The following is a 23,537-nucleotide window of genomic DNA, read 5'->3' as shown; positions in this document are numbered from 1 at the left end:
GTATATTTTGGATTTTATTTACTCTCAGTTTCTTACACTAAGGAAACAATATGATGTTTACACAGGTGATTTTGATGTGCTTCACTTGTGAGTATGGTCTCAAGTTGCATTCATTTACCTATAAAAGCCTGAGTTTATTCTTCTTTATAGCCGAGTCATACTGCTTTGTATAAAAATACCACACATTTTTAGTTCATTCTGTGGTTGATGGGCATTTGCGTTGTTTCCAAAATTTAGTTCTTACAAATTGTGCTGCTATATACATGAGTGCACACAGATCACTCTGGTGTGAAGTTTTATGTTTTCTGAGAAAAAAAAACACAGAAGGAGAATAGCTGGGTCAAATGGGACCTCTAATGTAGTATTTTGAGGAATCTGCACATTGATTTTCACAGTGGTTTTATCAGTCTGCATTGCCACCAATTGCATAGAGGTGTTCTTTTTACACACTGCCCCACCAGGATTTATTATTGGTTGATTTCTTGCTGGTAGCATTCTTTCTGGGTTTACATGGAATCTGTGTTGTTTTAATTTACATTTCTAGAATGACCAATGTTTTTGAACATTTTTCATATATTTATTTGTCATTTGTATTTCTTCATCTAAGAAGTGAGCATTCATTTCAGATACCCAATTCTGGATTGGGTATAATAACTTGGGAGAGGATCTGATTTTCTTCAATCCCTTACATATTCTAGATATAAGTCCTTTGTATGAAAGATAGTCAGTTCATCTATTTTCCTACTCTGTGAATTGTCTTCTCCCTTTGTTGGTGATTTTTTTTGATGTACAAAGACTTTTAATCGTAAGAGACTCCATTTGTTGATTCTTTGAAGTATTTTCTGTGAAGTTTGAGTTTTGTCTCTGAACTATCTGTCAACACCTATGATTTCAAGATTTCTATGTATTTCTCTTGCAGTAGATATAGTTTTCGTGTTTTAACACTTAGAATTTTGATCCATTTTGACTTTAGTTTTGTGCATGGTGATAGACATGGGTCTAGCTTTAGACATGTGAAAAAACAGTTTTTCTAGTATCACTTATTAAAGAAGCTATATTTTCCAGTGAATGTAGTGGGCTCCTTTGTTAAAATAAGGTGACTGAGTGTGTTTGTAGTAGTGTCTACATCTTCTAATATGTTCCACTGATCCTCAGGTTTTTTTTTTTTGCCAATACAATGCTGATTTTTGTTACAGTAACTCTGAACTCTAATTTCAAGTCAGGGATTATGATGTCTCCTGTCTTGTCTTTGTTGCCCAGGATTACCTTTGTTATTCTAGATCTCGTCTGTTTCCAAATGAATTTCAGGAATGCTTTCTCTACATCTGTGATACATGTTAAGAGTATTTTGATTGGGATTGCATCCTGCCTTTGTAAGAGTTTTGAAAGTATGGCCATTTTCACAATGTTGGTGCTTCCTATCCAAGAGCAAGCAATGACTTTCCATTTTTTGATAGCCTTCGATCCCTTTTTTTCCCCATAAAAACTGTAATTTTCAATATGTAGATATTTTACTTTGTTTGCTTTATTGATTTCTAAATATTTCATTTTTAGAGGGTGCTATCATGAAGGCTGTTGCTTCCCTGATTTCTCTCTCAGTTTTTTTTTTTGTAGTTTGGGTACAGAAATAATACTGATTTTTTTTAGGTTTGACTTTGTATCCAGCTATTCTACTGAATTTGGTTATTAATTCTAGGAGCTTTAGGTTGGGTTTTGGGGTTTTTCAGGGTAGAATATCATGTCATTTGTGAATAATCATAGTTTGACTTCTTCTTTCCTATCCATATTCCTTTTATTTTGCTCTCGTGTAATTGCTCTGACTAACATTTCCAGAACTATACTGGCTAGGAGTGGTGATAGTGGACATCCTTGTTTTGTTCCTGATTTTAGAGTGAAAGCTTTCAGCTTTTGTCCATTTAGCATGATATTGGGTGCTGGTTTGTTGGTTTGCGGCTTTTATCAAATTGAGATAAAGACCATTGACTCATAGATATTGTTTAATTTCTTCATAATTTCATCTGTGTCTATTCACTGTTCAGGAGAGTGTTATTTAATTTCCATGTGTTTATGAAAGTTTTATACTTTCTGTTGTCATTAATTTTGAATTTCATGGCACTATGGTAAGATAATATGCATGGGATAGCTTCAGTTTTTCTGCATTTACTTATATATGCTCTATGGGTTAGTATATGGTCTATTTTAGAGAATGTCTGATGTGCAGCTTAGAACAATGTGTATTTTGATGTTCTGTGGAGTACTCTGTAAACCTCTATAAGTCAGTTTGTTCACAGGTTTGATTCAGTTCTGAATTTTTTTTTTTTTCTGAGTTTTATCTAGTTGATGTATCTCTTTGTGACATGGGGTATTAAGTTTCCCCACTACAATTATGTTTCTGCTTATGATTGTTCATGTCTATTAATATTTGTGATATAGTTGAGTGCTCCCTTATTTGGTGCACATAAACGTATGATTGTTATCTCCTCCCCTTGAATTTTTCTGATAGCAAGTATGCAATGACCTTCTTTATCTTGGTTTGAAGCTCATACTATCTGCAAACATAATTGCTACCTCTCTCTTTTTTTTTTTTTTGGTTTCTGTTACATGGAGTATTGTTTTCCATCCTTTGACTTTCAGTCTATGAATGAGTTAAATGTGTTTCTTTTAAACAGAATACTGGTGGATCTTGTTTCCTGACCCATTCTGCCAACTTGTTTCTTTTGATTGGTGAATTGAGGCCATTTCCATTCATAGTCATAATTGATATGTATTACTTATCTTAGTCATGTTAATTTCTGCTGTTTTTTTCTCCTCTGTTTAATTGCTTCCTCTGCCTGATAGTTTCTTTTTCTTTCTTTTTTTTAATTTTTAATTATGGACATGGGCCTACATTGGTTGATCTGGATCAATAGGTGTGTATTTTAAACTTTTTTTTATTTTAAAGAGAATAAAACAAAACAAAACAAAACAAAATAGAAAACTGAACAAAGCAGATCAAAACAGAACAATGTAAGCAACACAGGACTTCAAAATAAGACAATAGGAAATCAACAGTGGCTACCATAATGTCTCATTTTCTTTCAGATAGTAGTCCATACCTTTGCACATAATATATAAGTTCAAACAAAACAAAATAGTATAAACTCAATAAAAAGAAAAGAATGAAAGCATTATGGATCTTCATAATAAGGTAATTGGAAATCAACAATGGCTACCATAATGTTTCTTGTTCTCTTCAAAATATCTTCCCATACCCTCACACATATGCCTGGAAGTTTCTTTCTAATGTTCTTGGAATTGTCATTTTTGTCTCTATCTAGAATATCTTTCTGTACTCTTTATAGGTCAGGTTTCATGGTCACGAATTTCTTCAGTTGTTCTTAGTCATGGAAGTATTGTATTTCTTCATTATATTTGGAAAGTAGTTTTGCAGGGTACGTCAATGTGAATTGAACGTTATTTTATTTCAGGACTTAAAATACTTAACTCAAGCTCTTCTTGACTTATATAGAGGTTTATGTAGAGGCATTGGCTGTATTTCAAAGAGGCTTTTGTTTATATGTGATCTGTTTCTTTTCTCTAGCTTCAGTTATATATGAAGAACAATTAAATGCTGGATCCCATATAGAACATTCTTACAGTGGAAAACCACTGGAAGATTAGTATTCTAGAACTCTCTGAACATCAAAGCACCAGAGGGAGAGAATAGAGTATAATTAGGATTTTGAATAAAAGGCAGAGTAAAAAGCAGGTTTCCTTTGGGGTAGTTCTTCTGCCTTCCTACCTCTTTGAGGCCAGGGACACTTGCACTACCTAAAAACCATTGCTGTTTGGAAAAAAGAATAAAATAACACACAATGGTACTTCATTTCATGGAAAAGCTTCACCAATAAAATTCCCCTGAGATCCTTTATATGATCTCTTCACATATCACCACCATTTTCAGAACAGATTACTCCAGAGAGGACAGTCAAAGAAATATGAAATTTTATGTCAGGATGGTTTGCAGAAAAACAAGAATCACCAAACATTTGAGAAAAAATTCAAACAAAAAAAGCAATTGAGTTAAGAAAAATAACATATAACAAAGTATCAGTATAAATCTAGAGCATTTTTCAAATATTGAAGAAAATATGGCATCCATGCAAAATAACTAGAGAATTTTTGAAGTAGCATTCTTATCATCATGATTCTACCCTCCCCCCAAAAAAAGGAATTGTTAAATTGCTAAATCTTTACTGACCCAGAAAATTAGCCTGACATTTTTTCTTGAAAAGTTACCATATTTGTAAATACAATAGATTAAAGTTAGCAAAAATAGAATGCACATCAAAAAGTTAAACTGTTTAACAGAATTATTGATGAGATGATTAGAAATGAATAAAAGTAAAGGAAAATAAACAAAAATTTCTTATATTAATAAAATTCAAACTTTTAGATAAAAAGAGCAACTAAACACTAGAAAAGATTCACTACTACTCATTCCTATGCAGCTGTTTTTTTATTTCTAAGAATAAAATGAAGTTGGTTAATACTTATGAAGAGGAAAGAAAATCTCCAAAATTTGTTCTAATTAATATCAAAAGTGCATCTGCCTTTTTTATTTCTAGTCCCCAATGTTACTAGACAATAGAGGAATGTTGAGAAAAGTTTTAAGACAATTTCAAAACAAATTGAGATTTTTATTTTGTATTTATTTATTTTTAGTTTTTATTTTTTGGTTCTGGGAATTGAACTCAGAACCTTGTGCTTGCCAGGCAGGTGGTGTGCTACTGAGCTATACTTCCAGTCCTTGTAGTACGTTTAAATAATTCAGTGAAACAAAGAATTAAAATTATTTGTGTACAAAGACTTGGAGAGAGTATCTCTATCAGATGTTTTCATAAGGAATAAGATGATTCAAGTGAAACAAAAAATGAATTCTAGAAAAATGAATATAGGGAATCAAGAAAACATGGCCAGGAAAGAGCAACATAAAACAAATTAATTCCAAATGACTGTGGATAATTCCAATTAAAACAATAACAAGGGAAATGATTACATAATTATGTGGTTCCTTGATTTATTAATGTGTTGAATATCACTGAAAAATAGCCTTAATTGATATTCCATTTCTCTTTTAAGTTCTTATGTTAGTACTTACATAATGGCTCTCCTATAGTGTTGCAGATATATGATTAAAAGCAAACAAAATTTAAATCTCTTCCAAACCAGAATCTTTCCTCAAAAGTAGAAGATAGAGATAATTTATAATGGAATCAGCATTAAATCAAAATATTATGTGTATTGCAGAAAATTTGCTAAAGAGTTTGTAGACAGAAGAAAATTTCCCCTCCTCTTACATAAATAAGCAGATAAATCTCACAATATATACTTTCATATGCTAACTTCAGAGGGCTTGACAGCACCATTTGCCACAGGATTCTTCTCCCTTCACCTAATTATTCTGGTGATCATGTGTGTTTGCTAATTGACTTTTGTCAAGGGAAATCTTCACACATTTTTTTTTTTTTTCTGGAAACAAGGTTGCACCAGAGGCATGTCTAAGCTGAAGTTAGGCTCCCTTTCTTCTACAGCGTGATGAAATAAAAGACCCCTTTCTTCTTGATGACTGGAAGTGGTAGCTATCCTTGAAAAAGCCCCACTGAGAATTTAAGGCTGTCATGAGTTTTATTTCTCCATTAAAAAGATTCACATACATTTCAAAGAGACCAAGAAAGTGCTTACTTTCATTTTCATTTTTTTAAAAGGAGTGTTCTAAAAAGAAAGGGTGACAGGACTGAGAGGAGAGGAAGACTCTCCACTTGTTTTTAGCAAGGAGAATTAAACTGATTTTTAATTTGTATGTTTGGTAGGGTGAATTTTAATGAGGATTCATATGTTCCAATATACATTTGTTTTAGTATCTTTGCTTTATATATTCTCTGATATTTCAATTTTTATATTTTAAATGTCATTTCACAAATAAGTTTGGTTTTCAACTAATATTATAGTTGATAAACTTTAAATTAGTTAAAGGATAGATAATTCCAGATATATTTAGTGATGAGATTATCTTCTTGTGGTGGAGCAATATTTCTACTTTTAATATTTCTTCTTTTGTTGCAGTCTTGGGATTTGAATTAGGGTCTTGATGCTGAGTTATATCTCATTTCTATATCCTAATTATTCCGGGTCTCACTAATGTGCAAAGTTGGGCCCAAACCTGCTATCTTTCTCCTGCAGTGTCCCAGAGAGCAGGCATTACAGGTGTGTTACCACCACACCCTGCTCATGCTTTCTTCATTTCATGTAAGATCTAAACTTATAAAAATGTTCTTACTGTCAACCTAACAGGTCATAGAATATAGGTATTTTTTAAAGATTTGGTAACCTTTACTTTCATTCATTTTTACTTTTAAAATTAAAGTTTAGTGCTTACCACCAGGCAGATGTGGCACAACCCATGTGGCTCCTGAGGTTCTTGGGGTTAAGGACCATGAGAGGATGAGAAGAACAAAGAAGAGGCAAAGCTGAGGTCAGGTGGAGTCCTTATCCTCTTGAGGAGAGAAGAGGTACTGGTCCCTCATTTCAGAGGCATTTATTTATACCTTTTAGCAATCTAATGCCACATGACACCCCATTGTCCTAGTAACCCACTGTTCAGATTGTCTGGGTAGGTGTTCTCTGGGCTGAAGCAGCTTCTTCAAGTGACTTGCCCCAGGTGCTCTTTGTTCTTGGGATGGTCAGTTCCATACTTGCACATGTGGTCAATTTCCAGCTTCAATGGCTCCCAACAAAATATTACTCACAAATTTATCTATTAAACAGAACTCATCTTTATTTTTAAATAATTACACAAGTTCTTGCATGGTAAAATGTTTCCTTTATGATATGATTAAAATATTTGAATTACATTTAGAAACATGTTCCATGTAAATATTCCTCTAGAGCATTCTACATTCAACCATGCTGTGATGGATCAGTATATTTTGCCAAATTTATGTATAGATTGCTCTTCTTAAATATCAAGCCGGTATTAGAACAGCAGTGATTTCTGGACATCTTTTTTTTTTAAATCTTGTAAGTTTTTCTGACATAAAATCCTCCTCCTGTGTTTGTTACTTCTTATTGTGATTTCAATTTTTTTTCCTTTTCCTTTTCCTTTTCCTTTTCCTTTTCTATCAATTCACAAACACATCCAAGTTTTTAAACCATTTTTCTCTACTACAGTGCTGTGTCTATATATGTACGTTTGCTTTTTCACTGGACAGTCTCACATTTTCTCAAATAATTTAATAATAATTGTCATTTCTTATTGCCTAATCATTACCCTGCAGTGGATTACAGCAGTTTCTTCTGCATTTCAACTCCTTCTCTTTAGTTTTCTGGATGCTTTGCCTCTAGTCATCCTTGCAATATCTTTTCCTTTGAAGTTTTTTCTCATGCTGCACAGATGTCACAATTTTCTGCTCACATAATAATGTTCACTGGACAAGGTAAAATTATCTATGGAAAATTACTGATAGGGGACTTTTTAGGAAAACACAACATTAATACTTGATAGATATTAGGACTGCAAAAGAATTAAGTGTAATTATGCAAAATATAATGAAAATGCAAATAGTTATTCAATATGAAAACATGTAAATAAAGGTATAATTAAAATTAAGGAATTGTATATGTACTTATCAGCATTTATATGGTTTAATACAAAAATATTGTACTCTGAAAGGACCTACAATACACTAAATATATGTGAATCAAAACATATTATTACAGATTTAAATAGTTATAAACTTCTAGTATGATAAAAAATTCACAATCTTGACTATTTCTAGTATGGCATGAAATGATTATTCAGACTTAGTAACAAAGAAACTAATTGTATCAACTATTTTATGTCTACATTAAAATATATTTCAAGCAATATGATAGAATATTAATATTTGTTAATCTTGCTATTGTACTGCACAAAAGGATGTATTTTTATTATACTCTTTATATCTTAAAAGTCTTTTCAGATATAAAAATGTAGAGGGTGATTATGGCATAACATAAACTGAAAATATTTGACTTTACAAGATGTCCCAAAAAAGAGAATAGTAATTGAATTAGGATGTGGAGTTAAGGGAAAAGCATGTTTTAAAATGAGATTCACCAGTGCATTTTTACATGACCAGATAAGCATCCATTTGAAAGGAGGAGATCAGAGAAGGAAAAGACAGAATTTCAAGGATCCTATGAACTAAGTACTTGGGAGTGCAAGAAGAGATGTTATTCACACAGTAAGAGTCAGGAAATGTAGTTGAATGAATGAGTAAATGAACCATGAAAAGCTCTTTAGCAATCTCACTTGAACAAGTTCCTTGTATATAAGATTCATCGTCTTCTCCTGCTTTTAATACAGAAAATATTCCCATCTGATTCTGATAGACAATTAAAATCCTAAAATAAATTTGCTGTCAAAGGTTTATAAATCTGATGAAAATTCTGATTACAGGTACAGTTGTGGGCAGTGGAAACTGCATGCCAATTATCTAACATATTAGAAGATGATGATGAGCCCTGTAAACAAAATCAGGCAGACGATAGACTGTGATACACGCTAGCTGAGGTCCCTAGGAAAACCCTCTTTGCAGTGACATTTGAACACCCTGGAATGAAATGAGGAAGGCATGCAATGATCTGGAGAGCTTACATGAACATTTTCTTTTGAAAAGTATGAAGGTCTGAGTGGATTTTCACATATCTATGCAAAGAAGGGGTTACTAGGTCTCAGTTTTCTGCCCTCACAAAATGTTCACATCATTCCTCAGCATCTTCTCATCATCTGTTGCAGGCAATTGGAAAGACTTTTTTAATTTCAAATATTAAAGCTGTTTTCATTTCCAATTTAAACTCTACTGAAATTTGTAGAATACATAATTATCTTGCACATTAAAATTGCTTGGTAGGTTAAGTCATTTGAGTCTGTACTCTCTTCTTTGACAGGGAAATAATGAACTACGATTTACTTTTTTCTCTTTATATTTTTCATATATTAATGGAATCTTGTCATCTATTTTGGAATAAAATTTGCACTTGAGTCCAGAACTCAAGTCTTCCTAACTTCTTAGGGGCCTTCATGTCTTCTTTCTCTAGATTCTTTTCTTGTACTTTGCATTCATCTTAACTTGTGCTTACAATGCATACCATCAAGAAAACCTTTTAACAATATGTCATCAGTTGCATAGAAAAGTTCATAGTATCATCTTTTCTGTATTTCTTTATGACATTGAATTAACTTTACTTTGACCCCTCAAATAGTAGCTTTCTCGAGTTCATTAGTGAGATTCTATTTCCCAAACTGAAAGCAATTTCAGTCATTTCTTTTTTTTTGCACAGAGCATTAAGCAGTTCTGCTATTCTCATTTTCTTGACACTGTCTCTTACCACCTATGAAACTACTATCCTTTGTTTTACTTATACTTCTCTTTCTCTTATAGATTTAGTTTCTTTTAGATGTTTCTCTTTTGTCATATGGCTTAAATATTGGCTTTCTAGAATGTTATTTTTACTCTTCTCCTCTTTAGCTTATACTCCCTAGCTTAACACTAGAGTTTATATCTGAATGTCCCCTAAAGTCTCATGTGTGCGTAGGTGGGTCTTTTGATGGTGCGTGGATCACAGGTATGTGATACTAGGTTAAGAGTGGTGATAATTGGAATAGTCCACTGACTGGGTTAGTGGGACTGGTATAGCTTAGTGGATTTACAGAAGAAAGTAGCCCTATCCTAGGTATAGGTGGCACCAATAATCTGGTAGCATGAGTGAAATAAAGGGACGGCCAGGAATATAGCTCAGTGGCATAAGTGCCTGCCTGACAAGCATGAGGTCACGAGTTTAACCTGCTGCTTCAATGCCCCTTGTCTGCATGCCATCAGCTGTGTCCTCTTCAATGCCCTTGTGTCATGCTGCTCTGCCATAGAGCCAGCTGACTATAGACTGTGTTATGGTTAATATATTTTGTCAACTTGAGGAGTTTAGTAGTTTAACCCAGATGCTTAGCAGGGAGCCAGCATTCTTACTTTGTAAATAGCATCATCCTGTGCAAAGGAGGGCAAGGAGATGTTGTGAGCGCTACACCTGACCTGAAGAAGTGGGGGTAGCCAGTGTACAGTACAAGCCGGGAGAAGAGGCTTGTTTTATTCCTTTTGTGCTTTGGATGCTTTTGCTCTGAGCTGCTTTCCTTGGAGTGTTGTCCCAATTCCATGCTATGCTGCCTTAGAGCCAGCTGATTGTGGACTAAAACCTTCAAAAACTGTAAGAAATAAACCTTTGCTTCCTTCATTTTGGGTGTCAGGTATTTTGTTCCAGCAATGAGAGAAAAGTAACCAAGACAGACTGAAACCTCTACAAATTGAGAGCTAAAATAAACTCTTTGTTCTTTAACTGTGGTGTTGGGTGTATTGAACCAGCAGTGAGGAAGACAGCAAGCATGTTTAATTCCATTAATGCAATAGCTAACACACAGTGACTGTAAGGCTATCCCTGAAATGCTCTAACTCTACTGAAGTCCAAGATTCTCTTGAAATATTTTTGTGTTCTATGAGCACAAAAATATAACAAGTAAACACTGACATAGACAGCTCCTTACATTCTTCCTAACAAAACCGACTTACCTGTCTCTAAGTTTCATAATCAATACTTTTCTACAACTAGTTTTCTAAGCTAAAACTTAGATACATTCCATGTTTCTCTATTTCAAAACCTCCAAATCTAAATGATACAAGTTATGCTAATGCCTCCATCATCATAATTAATAACATTTAAAACCTCTACACTTCTCAAATAATGTCAGTAACACCCAAGCTCACTTGGAAGACAGTCATTGTTAGCCTTTTAGTATCACTTGGAATCTTTCAGACTGTGCCTCAGGATAAAGTTTGTAAAAAATAAACCAGAGTATATTAATCTCTACTGTTTCTATTTTCTTCAGATTAAAATCTGAGTTATTTAGTAATCTATGCATGTTCCTTCTTGATTATATTTAGTTGACAATCTTTTCAATTCCATCTCTTTCAATTCTATTGCTAAGAAATAATTGCTTTTCTTATTGAATGCCCTTGACTATGCTATATTTTCTCCTTTTTATGTATGTTTAAAATATGGCATTACATCAACCTGGAATTCATTACCCTCTTTGTTCTTGGAATTTTAATCAATTTTGGGGTTTTGTGCTACTAAAAAAATACCAATGTGTGGATAATTTATAAAAAATAGAAATTTATTTCTCATGGTTAAAAGACTGGAAATATCTAAGAGCAAGGTCCTGGGAGGATAAAGCTTAGTGTTTCTGCTTGTAAGATTGTGTCTTACATGACTCATCCTTCAGAGGAGAGAGAAACTAATATTCTCACATGGCAGAAGAAAAAGAGACAATTCATTCTTGCAAGCTCCCTTTACTGCTTTGGATGCTTTTGCTCTGAAGGGTGGAACCTTCAGAATCTAACTGCTTTTCACAAGGCTCCTCTAAACACTGGTGAACTGTGGATAAAATTTCAAACACATGATTTCTGGAAAACAAATTTAGCCAATAATATTCTACTTAGTCTTTACAACAAAATAGACATTTTTTTTCTAGGAAGACATCTTTGGTAGCTTCAGTTTCCCAAATTATTATTCTTTGGGCTATGAATAATTATTTTGGGGTTCCACGATGCCTCAAATAATTCTATTATTGAAGAATTTGTTGTATTACATTTATTTTTATTAATGTTTCTGTTCTCTGTATTGCATTCTGAGTTTCAATATGGCATGAAAATGCCTTAAACTATTTTACTATAAAATAATTCGGGCTTCTAGAAAGGTTAGAGAAAGAGCTCGTCCCACCGAGTGTGCTGGCACATGCCTGTAATCCTAACACTGAGAAGGCTGAGGCAAGAGGATAGCTGTAAGTTTGAGATAAGAATGGGCTACAATATGAGCTCAAGACTAGTCTGAACTGCGCAGTGAAATACTGTCTCAAACACACACACACACACACACACACACACACACAAACACACAAACACACACACAAAGAAAGGCAAAAAGAAGAAAAATTCATCTGTGTCACATGTTAACATCTTCTGTAACATAGCATACTTTTTTTTTGTCTGTTTTTTCTATCAGTACCAGGGATCGAACTCATGACTGCCTGTTTGCAAGGCAGGTGCTTATGCCACTGAGCTAAACCCCCAGCCCCAACATAGCATACTTATTAAAACCAATAATTCAACTGAAGATATTATTAGTATTTCCTGTTCTTCCCCTACTTTGCATGTTTCAATGGCAAACTCTAACCTGCTCTTAAGTGTCTATATTTTGACTTTTGGTATTTGCTAAGTCACTCTGTAAGAAACAATCTTCTAATATAGTTTTATATTTGACTTCCAATTTTAATTTTTTCTATTCTATCTTTCTCTTCTGGTTTATGCAGCTGTATTCATGCATAATATTTTATTTTCTGGAAGGAAGGTAATTTGCCACATACATCCAACATACACAGATAAGAAGTAGTTTAATTATGTAAGATATAAAATAAGCAAGAAAAAATAGATTAAAATGAAATATAGCTAACTTGTTCATGTAGATTACAAAGAACAAAGATGTGACAATGCCTAGGAACTCTGGCTCACTAGACTGTTATTTTTGGAGAGTTGATTAGAAAAATACATAAAGCATATTAAGGATGTATATGGATAAGTTATCCAAATATGCTACATCTAGCTATCTATATATCATCTATATCAATCTATCTACCATAAATCCTTTACTGTTGTTGCATTGAAGCTGAGGACACAGTATAACTAAATCCGTTATTCATTTTTGCATGTAACAGTGAGTGGAAATCAGAGAGTCCATTTGATTCTGGCCTGCATTTGGTAAAGACTTTCTGTGAACAAAAAAAACAACACATAATAGGCACGGAGCCATGGAAGGCACTTCACAAATAAAGCAAAGTATAATCATTTGACATAAGAGTTAATGTTTCTTTTTCTATAAAAGCCCCAGTGGTAAACACTTTGGACTTTACAGTGGTGGATTATCTGTTGCTATCATGCAACCTTGATATTGTAGCAGGGAAGCAGTCAGACACTCCCTAAATGATAGGAATTACTGTTATGAAAACAGATAGAGATCTGGACTTGGCCTAATGCCAGTAATTTGTCAACTTTTCATCTAGGAAAAAAAAAAGGATTATACATAAGACAGAATAATTTTCAAAGTGTACAATAATTTCAGGGCAGTAAGTTGAATGCAAAAAATCCCTAAAAATACAATTGTTCTGACTCTTTTATCAATTTTTACCATAGATCACCAGAGATAAAGAGAAATCAATCATCTGTGAGCCACAGGTGACACTGAAGGATCTTAAAAGCTATAAGGAATACATTTAGTATGCTCTTACTCTTTCAAGTGATGATTTCATTTTTTTCCATTTGTCAATAAATCTATAAAAATGACTGAAATTTGTGTCATAGTTAAGTGGGACTGTCAACTTTATTGCCCCAAAAGTTGTCTAATGGAATAGTAAACCTCACTTCTGAATGTGACTGTAAGGATTGTGGAGATGTGACCTTGAGTCTGACCTCTGTTCCCTTCCTCTTTAGTATTGTGGCCCTGTTCACTTCTGCCTGCCCTGGTGTAGAAGAACCAAATAAATCTCTCCTTTAAATTACTGGTATCATTTATTTTGTACAAACAATTGGTAAAACTAATATGTATATTTTATTCTCATTTCTACTTGAGATTTAGCACTATGTTCGAAGAAAAGATTGAAAAGAATTTTCCTCTTGTATAAATTCTTTGTACATTGATTTGTAGCTGTTGTAGCTAATAGGCATTGAAGAGAGAGAGAGAGAGAGAGAGAGAGAGAGAGAGAGAGACAGAGAGACAGAGACAGAGAGGGAGACAGACACAGAGAGAGATAGAGAGACAGAGAGACCACGCCTGAAAGTGTCTGTTACCATGTGTACTATTGGCAGAGCGGGTAACTACAGATAGTCAGGTTGAGGTGGAGGAAAGCTGTTAAATTTCAAATGTGCATGAGATTTGGGAAATGAAGCTATTAGGTAGCAAGGGGAAACATGCCTATAAAACCTTTCTTCATTCTGATAATACATTAACAATACAGGCATTATCATACAGCATATTAATACTATAAAATTTAATAAAAATTTACAAGACAGAAGAGTGAATAAAAAACATTACCCTTTTTGTGGAAATTCTCTAATTAGTGAATTATTTAATTAGTTATTTTAATATCTAAACTTTCCATTTACTGATATTTCTTTTTGTACCAAGACTTTGGCAACAGAAAATCCTTGAAATTGATAAATCTCATGGATTATGAAATCGTTGAAAAAGCCAAATTTAATTGTTTCTCAAAGTGATACTATTTTTCAACATATTCTTTCTTCAGGTTTTGTGTATATTACTCAGCCTTTCCATTGCTGGTACAACGTACCCAACAGCTGAAACTTAATGGAGGAGAAAAGCTTATTTAATTTAGCTCATATTTTTGGTTCAGTTGACTCCAAGACACAAAAGCCATGGTAGAAGACCATGGCAGAGGAAAGCTGCTCATCACATAACAGGCAGAAACAGAGAGAAGGGAGAGATCAGAGGGAGATACACTCTCTGAAAGCTCTCCCCCAGTGCCATCCCTTTCTCATTAGGCCCTGCCTTCTAGCTAAACACTGACTTATGAACTCATCAGTGTATCAATCCAGGCATGATATATTTGCTACATGGATTGTGGGGTTCTGGGTGACTTTCTGGATTCTTTGCAAAATAGACAAAGAATTGGCATGTTGCACAGTGATAAAGAAACAAGCTCAAAGTTTAACAAGGCTACAGTATACTTGGAGAGAGCAGTTCATGCAAGGAGAAAGGAAAATGACATGGACTAGGAAGGCACTGGGTTTAGGATTTTGAATGTTCCCCAGATCTAGGGCACTTCTCATTGGGTGTTCCAGAGTGTGATTAGCAATGTGATTGATAGAGTGTTGAGTTATGTCTGTTATGTCTACTGAACATGTTCTTTCCCATAATTCACCCTGTTGTAATTGGATGTATGAGATTTAGTCCATATAGATGAAATTTCAATTAGCTTTTGGTGAAGAAAGGTTACTATGAATCATGCTGGAGAACATGGTAACATGTGTCCTGGTTTTAAATGGGCTGTTTTTTTAAAATGGACCTGTGATCTTCCTGCTTAAAACATCCAGAGTATGGAGATTATGGGCATATGCCACAATACCTGGCTTTTTTTAAAAATTTTAGTAGCCATTAAAGGGCACACAAAATGTGCCATTAATAGGGCAAATACAGTTTTTGACTCATACTCTATAAACTGACTTTTCTAAAAACAGAAACTGAAAAATATTTCTTAATAGAAAGTCAACAGAGAGAATATAATCACAGACACTCCTGCCAGGAGAAGAACATTCACTGTGGAACTATGTGGTTTAAATTGATTATAGCAAACCTTTGTAATAAAGAGTGAACTGTAAAAGACTGAAAATGGAGCAAACAGATACAGTGAATGAGGCACCCGAGATCTCTCAGAAAAAATTAGAACTTCCCGTGATGAATATAATTACTGCAAACATGCACTGATAAAAAAATAAGTAAAAACAAATGAAAATTAAATGAAATAGATTAAAGTCAAAACACAAGCAAAATCTGGAAAAGGGGAAAATGTTTTCAAAGAAGTCTGAATGCAAGAGGCTGTTCATCATACTGGAGGGAAACAGAAGGGAGAAACCAGGAAGGGAGATACACTGTTTATTTCTTTGAGATATTAGCTGCTATAATTAAAGAGAAATTACTAGAAGTTGTGTTAATTATAAATGAGTAAATATTCTTCTACTTGCAAATGATAAGATAAAATGTTTAATATCCCATGACAAATGTATGATATAAAATTAACCTATAAAAATCAATCAGGGGAAACATTTATTCTCATTCATTGCTTGTAAGTGTGTAAAAGAGTGCAGCTGGAAGACAATGTTTCAGTCTCTTACAAAGAAAATTAAAAATTTATCATATAATGCAGGAATCATACAGTTAGTTTCCCCGTGAAATGTAAAATTATGAGCCACACAAAAACTTGCATGAAAGTGATTATTAGAATCTTAAATGTGATGTTAAAATACAAAATACCAAGATTTACTTCCATAGAATAATGGGTAAATAAACAATGGCATATCCAGGTAGTGGAATATTATTCTGTAGTGATAAAAAATTGAGTGAATCATTTTGGAAACAACATGGATGAAACACAAAACACATTTCACTGAGAATAACAAGCAAGAAGAAAAACATAGACATATTGAATTATTTTATCCATACAATGTTGTGGAGTAGACAAACCACATGGACAAAAAGGGATTTGGGACTAGGATGGTTACTAATAGAGAAATTTTAGGTTGAACAAATATTCTCTATAAAATTGGTGTAGGGAACTCATTCATTTTTAAAAATCTATTGAATAATATGTAACAAATGTATGAAATAACTAAGCTGATGTAGTTCTGGTAAAGAAAGAACTGACAATCAACTTTATAAGATGGTATTTTGATTAGAAATTATAATTGTATTTAGTTATAGACTAAAGTGACTATAAACACTGCTCAGTTTGTCACTAGGGTGTGGGTAAACACTAGTGAGCAATTTTGCAATCACACTGGGATTAAGCAAAGATATAAATGAGTGGTGAATGTGGGATCTAGACTTCTGTCAGAGAGGCACTGTAAGATACAAAGGAAGTTAAAACAAAACTTGCAGTACTGACTTATAGAAAGTCATAACGTAAGTGCTGGTATGCAACTTGGTGACCAAATGCAAAAATGATGATCTATTTGTGTACACACGGGGTTAGTATCTGCCAAGAGGGCCTAGAAGGAAAACACTGAGTTTTAACAAGGAACTTAGTGCCTCCGTTTTAGTTTCTAAAGTTCATCCTTCTATAAAATGAATAAAATCCTGAAAGAAATGGTTGATTCCAGAATTAGGGCAAAAAAAGCAAAACATAATCTTGGATTCCACTTTTCTGCTTGAAGTTTTGTGTGCAGTTTATGTGCACAGGAAAAGAAATACTTAAAATAAACAGAGGTGGAACACTGAAGAAACTTTCCAGTCACCAAAGGTGGGAATATTTTTACATGTAAATAAATACGGATGATAATGGATTACAGCATTGAATTAAAATGAATGCATTGGGGCTGGGGATTTAGCTCAGTGGCATAAGTGCCTGCCTTGCAAGTGTGTGGTCATGAGTTCAATTCCCTGTACTGATAAAAAAGAAAAAAAAAAACAACAAAAAAAATGAATGCATGTATACTTCTAAAAATTAAGCTAAGGGCAATAAGGAAGGATTATGGAAAGTAGCTAATTACCAAATGTAGAAGGAATGGACTATGATGAATACTGAAAGCATTAGCTAAAATATACTTGGGGAACAGAATTTTCACAAGTTGACAAATATCACTCCATGGATTATGTTTAGTTGCAATTGGAAAGCTACTTTCAAAGGGAATAAATTAGGTAGATTGCACCTTAGCTGAATGGTTGACATTACCAATAATGGGATTAAAGTGACATCTTTTAACATTAAAAATAATCAAGGAAGCATGAGATATATCTAAATGGAGGCTCATTTTGTAAAATAACCAGTTTGCGTTCTTTAAAAATGTCAATACAGGGGCTGGGGGTTTAGCTCAGCAGCATAAGCGCCTGCCTTGAAAGCAGGCAGTCGTGAGTTCAATCCCTGGTACCGATAAAAAGGAAAAAGACAAAAAAAAAAAAAAAAAAAAAAAAAAAAAAATTAACAAAAATGTCAATACAATGGAAACAAGCCAAAAAAGGTTAAGAAATGGTTTAAATTAAAATAGAGATGCAAAAAATACATAGAATACAAAATATTAAGTTTTTTCATGAAGCATCAAAAATATAGTTAAAGTTATATGGGAGAACTCAGAATAAGACTTTTATAATAGAATATCTATGATATCAAAATTACATTTCTTGAGTGCAATAACCACTTTGAGTGCAGACATATGTATAAAAATAGAATTATTCTTAAGAAGTATATAATGAAATAAGGGTTTTCATGGTGGCCCAGATAAATATAAAAGCACTTGCATGAAACTGTTAATAATTAACCTATATAAAGACAGACTGATATTAATTATGCTATTCTTTTCACTAGGCTTGTAGAGTGTTTCCAAAAATGTTTTGAGGAAATGCTATATTAATATTTATTTGACTTTTTGTGTATTTTTGAGCAGTACAAACATACTGTGAAAGAGTCTTAGAAAGAACTCCAATATATAAACAACTAAAACAACGCTTCTGGGTTAAACCATGTCTTCCATGCAGACATACATTTGTTCCTTCACTTGTGACCTCTTAAGACAACTCTAAAGAATTCATTGTTTTAACTGAGAAACTTGAAGGCAATTGTACTGATATTAAATGTATCAAATGTATTTTGTGTTACTTATTCTAATTGATAGAAAAACATAGAAATTGTCCATATTAATGAAGTACCATGATGTTTTTATATTTGTATACTTTGTGTAGAATTTAAGTCATTTAAACACTTCTATCTTCCCAAACATCTGTCATTTTTAAGTGCTTTCTGTATCCATATGAAATTATGAGTGCATTACCATTGTCTGTAGGCATCTTACTTGGACCAAACTTCTCGCTCCCATTAACTATGAGTTAATACACACTGACCAACTTCTACTCCCCCCTCCCCACTTCCTTAGTATTATAGATTACTGGTGATTGTAACTTAATCAGCTTAATTCCCTTGGAAGTATGAATACTGTAATGCATAAATGAGGTAGTCAACTGATATTTACCCGTATCTTATTCAAAGCTAAATATTATTTTGTTTTCTGCTCTAACTCCACATGGAAAAGCAGGCTCTAAACAGTACTGAAATGGGAAAAACATAACTATTAAATGAAATATTCTCATCACAATGCTGGTGGAGCACTGAAAAATATTGATCTTAGAAAGCAAATGGAAAAACACATTGATCTTGGAAGAAAAAAGTGGCAAAGAGAACTGTAAACACAGGTACAAAGAAGTCACTCCGATAAAGAAGAGTTTATCTTACTGACAGAATTGAAGGAAAAGTGCAAGTATGAAAGTACAGAAAGATTTTTAAGGTGAAATTGTCAGTCTCAAAAGTATGAAAATCAACAATGAGTAATAAAGTGTGAGAGTTTGGAAAAGAACATTGATGAAGAAAAAAGTGATAAGCCTGGTTGACTTCAGCTTTTGTTGAACATCTAAATAGAGAGGAGTTCAGAAATCATCTAACCCAAGACATTCAGTGTTTGCGTGTAAAATAGAACATTGTTAGTAACATTCCATCACAGCACTGAGAAAAAGATCCATTTGGGAGTTTGTTAAACAACACATGCCCTTGAATATTGCTCTAAGAAGTAATGCTGACCTATGCAGCATCTGTTTTATAATCCCTTAAAGAAAATAACGCTGAACAGCTAGCATACTCCCTAAAATATGCTCCATGAGAAAAATGACAGAATAGTGGAAAATTGCAAGCCACATAGAGAAAACTGAATAAAAATAAAACTGTTAAATAAAAAAAAAGACTGAACTTAGTTCTTTTCTTCACTAGGGTATCTATATAATCCTATCCTTCTCCATGCACATATTTCTTATCCAATCCATTAAACTAGAAAAAATTCTTGAATGTTTCACCTGTCATTCTGTCTCTTTCATTACAATTGAATACTTACAGTGACTAAGTACTCCAGGTTCTGTATACTTATCTCCCAAATTTTTTCTACTCTCAAATCATTAAATTAGTATTCAACCATGTTCTCAAAGTTTCAGTTCTAAAATTGTGTAACTATCATCTTCTTTTCTACAATTTTAGCCCTACATGCCTAATCCATTTTCTGGACTACCAAACTAACAATCTTTGTAATCTTCAAAACTTTTCAGTAGCTTCCAACATTCTATAGAGTTGTCCTCATGGTAGAGATTTCACACTATGGTTAACGACCTATTAATGTACCAAGAAGTCTATTTACTGAAAACCAACAATTTTAGTGAGATAAAATGGATAGAAAATAAGGTATCAGAATTCATGTTACCTAGTAAGATATAACTGTTCAAACATATTTAAATATTATGCATTAATTTGTATTTAATATATTTTTACTATGAATTTTTTAAAAAAGTTTGAAAAAGAGTTCTATTGATCATATTTTCCCCTGAATAATGTTTCATTTTATTGTATTTATACCTTGTAATCTCAAAGTTTCCATCACATTTCAGTTGAATGAGTAGTCCATACTTGTTCATACTTTGGAGCTTTCTGTGTATTTCCTTCCAAAGTATTTCCCACTGCACCTCCTCATTAATTTGGTGATCTATTATTCATTGTTTAATAATCAATTCATATTTCATTTGCACTATGGACTACTTAGGCACTGTCCTCATGATCATCAGTGATCTCCATCTCTCACGAGCTGTTTTGAAATACTTTGTTAATGCAAAATTGTTAGTTCTTTGTTTAATCTCCAACCATATACAGTAGAAGATAGCTTGATAGTTACTTCCCATTGACTAGTTAGACTACTAAACTACTAATTAGACCACTTTCCAATTTACTTCCCTAGTAATTTCTAAAATAGTCATAATCTAAGTGAGTTTAGAAAAAATATGTTTTATTTTGTGGGATAGCTGGAACTTTTTTCTGGGAAAATAACCTAAGGCAAATGGGATAATATGCTGGATGCATATGTGGGAGACCAAATTGTCTGAAGTGATTTCTTCGGAATCCAGCCTGGAGAGCAGTGTTTTAATATCCAAAACATGCATCAACCTGGTCAGATTCTAATGCATATTAGCATATATTAGAAATATGTCTTCAGAATTCTTTTTCCAAGTAATATATCTTAATGAAATTCATTTCACCAAGGAGCACTTCTGTCTGACAATCATTAGCTAATAATCTGTTCATTTTAACAATGAAATCAATTATAGTTAAGAAATCTTATGTTGATGAAGTCAAGGATATCTGAGTCTTGATTTCAGATTAAAATGGACTTGACTTCACTCGATGAATTTCAGAAGAGGAAAGTTCCTCTAACTATGATAACTTAAACCACTGTATCGATATTGTTTAATGAAGTAGCTAAATTAAAGAGACATTATAGCAATAAAATCTATCATTACTATGCCTTGCCTGTTGGATTGAGTCGCAGTATATTTTAAAATATATTCGCCAGTAATGATATGTAGGAAAACCAAAGTGTGAGTATATAAGTATATTCCAGGAGAAAGGGAAGGAATCTGTTAATTAGAACAGATATACTGCCAACTAAAAGAAAATCCTTCAAAGGTTTACACAAGAAAACAGAAGGGAACACACACACACACACACACACACACACACACACACACACACACACTAAATTCTAAACCATTCAGGGAGGATTCTAAACAGATTTTCCATCTGTTGAAACATTTTGTTCACCTGCAAGAACACCAAGTAACTCTTCTTAGTTTCCAAAGCATTATGGATATTTCATTATTGTGTTTAATGTAATTGGAGAAGAAAGATTCTTTACTTTTGAAAGAACTTTCCACAGTAAAAGCATCAGAAAACCACCATGACTATAGATCTCTTCCATGTGAGAAATAAGAGTTCCCCATGTTCTATAGAGTCACACATCAGAAGAATATTGTAAATGAGGGGAGTCAGAAGCACAGTAATAAGTAATTGGTGAAGAAGTGTTGCCATAATTACAGCTGCAGAGGCAAGGAAAACAGGTGATAATCTATAAAAATTATGAATCATAATTCTTGTTTAGATTCCCGTCTTTTTCTTAGGGAAGGGATGAGATTGTAGTCCTTGAAAAATGCTAAAAAATAGTGACCCAATTCATACAGGGCCACTGGACTGACAGCTTCTCAAGGCAGCAGGAGTGGGGTGGTGCAGTCAAATGATAAGGGCTGTGGACCTGAATTGGGACAATGTGATTAAAAACAAAAACTTTCCCAACCCTGAAGACTTCTCTACAGAGGTAAAAGAGAAACAAACAAAACAAAACAAACAAGCAATATTATCGAATAACTATTAAACCAGAAAATAAGGGATGTCATGGTCAGTCTACTAAAAGTGTAAAAAACCTCTCAAGATTACAAAAACAGAATGGAGTTGTAACCTTTAATATAGCTAAGTAAATGAGACCTATTGCATACAAGAAAAACAATAACTACTCTTCAAGTAAGAAAACTGACAGCATCTTGAACTCACTTGGCAACTGAGCTATCTGTGCTCGATAATAAATACATTTTATTCTAGATAAAAAACATATTTTGATAACAGAGGGTAGTTTTGCAACTGGATGCTAGAAGGCCAGCCAAAATTAGCTCTTCTCCTGCCAGCATGACATAAAAGCCTGACTTCTTTGATGATTACAATTCAAGAAGATTTCTCCTGTGTCCTCCATAAAGACATTCTTGGGTTGTAAAGCTGACAAGAAGGATAGTTTGCCTTTAAAAAGATTTACATATATTTGAAAGAAACAGATAATTCCCAGTTAGAATATTTTAAAGTGCTCTACAAGAAAAGGAGAAATATCATTCTTTTTACACCTGGGGAAATTAATTTCATGTTTCAGATTTGCACTTAATCTTAAAAAGTGAATTGTCTTGCTTGCCTAATTTCTACTGGGAACAAGAGATAGATGAATATTTCTGTTGACCAAATAAGTTTGAAAGAGAGAGAGCAATGTGAGGATGGTCATTACCTGGTCATGTTCTGTGGAGTCATATTCTAAGTCAGGGGAAGAAGAGTTTAGAAGAAAAAGAATGAGAATACAGCACCCAATACATGAGACTCTGAAATGAGCTGATAAAGTCATGCACATTCAAGGTGTTTTCTGTCCACCTCAACAAAGGTTAGAGAGAAGGGCCACCAAGAATATTGGAGGAGATAGGAACATTTTACCGGCAGAGGGACTTGGCTTCTCTCATCTGCCAGACCATTCAGGGAGGATGCTTTTCATATGTGCAAGGCTTACGAGTGTGAAACTAGTCCGCTCCATAGGATCTGGCCTTCTGTTCTCCCATAAGTTTTGAGTTGGCCATCTTCACAGGAGCTTTAATAAATGATGACGAGGTCAGGAAAGAGAGAGATAAAATGTCCAATCTTTTCTATAGCAGCTCCTAGGCTGAGGGAGGCGTGAAAGGGGGGAGGAATTACCATTCCCCAGAATGCTGGGACTTCTGAAGCACACAGAAACTTCAGGAACGTACTTATTTTTTCCTCTTGATAATAAACATGACTCATGTTTACTATGTAAAATAGTAGAGAACAAAACATAATAGCAGAAATTGTTCAGCATCATTCACTACTAAAGCTTCATTTTGTAAAGTAAAATTTTGATTCTGTTACCTATAAAGTTATGCACTCTGCTGCTCCTTATTAAAAATACATACTAATATTTAAGAACAGATCCCTTAAAATGTCT

Source organism: Cavia porcellus, unplaced genomic scaffold (genome assembly GCF_034190915.1).
Source record: "Cavia porcellus strain 051 isolate PalLab524CR breed Dunkin Hartley unplaced genomic scaffold, mCavPor4.1 scaffold_2, whole genome shotgun sequence".
Lineage (NCBI taxonomy): Eukaryota > Metazoa > Chordata > Mammalia > Rodentia > Caviidae > Cavia > Cavia porcellus.
This window is presented reverse-complemented; position numbering follows the sequence as displayed.